The sequence below is a fragment of the Aplysia californica genome, unplaced genomic scaffold, assembly GCF_000002075.1.
Source record: "Aplysia californica isolate F4 #8 unplaced genomic scaffold, AplCal3.0 scaffold00163, whole genome shotgun sequence".
Taxonomy (NCBI): Eukaryota; Metazoa; Mollusca; class Gastropoda; order Aplysiida; family Aplysiidae; genus Aplysia; species Aplysia californica.
The window spans coordinates 1267247-1269280 of NW_004797433.1; the positions used below are offsets into that span (position 1 = coordinate 1267247).

Genomic DNA, 2034 nt, shown 5'->3' on the forward strand with positions numbered 1-2034 from the left:
AAAAATAAAACTCAGTGATTTAAATCACTTTTTAAAAAAGTATTCTGTTTTTACATCTTTAAACATTCAGAATTCCTTTCCTTGGTTTTATAAAACAGATGATATAAGGTTTAGTAGACTAAAATAATCATGCTTAAAAGTCTGCTTTCCCCCGTCACTGAAAGTAGTAAAATAATACTGTATATATTCAATTTACTTTTTTTTCATAATTGAAATTAGCATTTTCTTTTTCTTTTTAGACAAACACAAGCGCGTGCACACACACACACTGTAATAAAATGCAAGTTTATCTATGCATAATTACCCCCCCCCCCTTTTTTTTCCCTTTTAGACTGACATGTTCTTCAGTTTTTGTCTGTAGCCATAATTCACTGATATATAATAATAATAATAATAGATAGCATTTGTATAGCGCATATCCCCGCTCAACAGCAGGCTCTATGCGCTTTACACTATATTATTACCCCAGCAGACCATAGAACACTCCGAAACATTCTCAGCTTCCCGGGAAGCATACAGTGCGAGCAGCCGATTAAGCGCTCAAACACTAACAATCTGACAAGATCTTTCGCTGTCTATAGCCGGGTACCCATTCCCACCTGGGTGAAGTGAGGAAAATTCGTGTAAAGTGCCTTTCCCAAGGACACAACGTCGGGCCCCTGACGGGATTCGAACCCACGACCTTACGGTTACGAGTCCGAGAGCCTAACCACTAGGCCACCGACGCAGTATAAGGCTTTCTAAAATTGCAGTTGCTTAAATTAATCATTAGTTAAAATAAAGACAATGCATTTTGCACTAAAAGTAAAAGAACTTACTTTTAGCCACAAAAAATCCCAAACTGTGTCGACATTTTTTTTAATCAAAAAAAATCAAAAAAATCCGATTTAAATTTTTAAAAATCTTGGTTTAAATTTAAAAAATCGATTTTTTACATTTGTATTTTAAAAATTAAAAAAATCACCAACCCTGATTATACACGTGAGAATGTGTGAGTCATTGGGCGAACTGCGAATGAAACAGAGAGGGGATGAATATGTCTGACATTCAGCAAGCCAAATTACACGTTACTGCGTAATGTCAGTTTCACATCTGCAACAATTATTATTTTATGAACAAAAATTTGTTTTTGTGTGTTCTTTTTGCCAGCGTGCAAAATGAGTCATTCGGTCATTTTCACAAGTACATGGATATACTTTTCTCCATGCTTTAGAAGAAAAATAGGCTTATACCCTGCACTGATATAAACAACTTTCAGAAATTTTGACTTGACAGGATGATAGACTTTCAAGCATCGTACAAATCAACCGAAAATTTTTTTTAATGTAAAGTCATTTTAAAATGATTTTGTTGCTTTACAGATTCAGATTCATAAGCCTGAAGATTCTTATAGAGTCTTTGTACGCCTCAACATTGTCATTGACTTCATGAAGACTGAATAAATGAGTATATGAATTCTCATAGCATCATTGTGTCAGTGTTCAAACTCGTGGGGTTTTTTGTTTTTGTTTTATTTTGTTTTTTGTCTTTTGTGGGGGGGGGTTTTGTTTGTTTGTTTTTTTGCTTGATTTGCCCTCGGTCTGAAATTTTTATAAGACCTGTGAAAGGATTTGAAACTTGATACGTTTTTTGTAGTCCTATTATAATGATTTTAATTGCTCTTTTGGAAAAAATGTATTTTAAAGCTTTTTGGTCCCTAATATGAAAGAACAAGAAAAACTAAAGGGTTGAAGACATACCTTGTGACATTGTGACAAGCATTCCTCTTTGTGTAGGGTCAGAAGTCACTTCTCGTTCACCGGCGATACCATTCCAAAGTTTACACCACAAAGCACCGACGCCGAAAGGGTAGAAATGAATGTCAAGATCCGGGTTTTTCCATTTTTTTGTTTGTTTGTCGTTTGTTTGTTGTTTTTTTTTTGGGGGGGTTGTTTTTTGTATTTTGTTTTTGTATGTTCGTTCGTTTTTCTTTTGATTCTTTGAAATTTGCCTCTCCCCCCAACCGATTGCCCAAAGTCAGTGGAACTTGTTTAC

General features: G+C 34.9%; 1 protein-coding gene across 1 annotated transcript in view; it reads right to left on the reverse strand.

The window, feature by feature from the left end:
- LOC101860169 overlaps positions 1–1794 on the reverse strand; it is a 9927-nt gene extending 8133 nt beyond the window's left edge. Inside the window, exon 1 of the mRNA XM_005097764.1 lies at positions 1740–1794. The gene's annotated coding sequence lies outside the window, so the exon portion shown is untranslated. The remainder of the gene's footprint in view (positions 1–1739) is intronic.
- Positions 1795–2034: the final 240 nt, after the last annotated feature.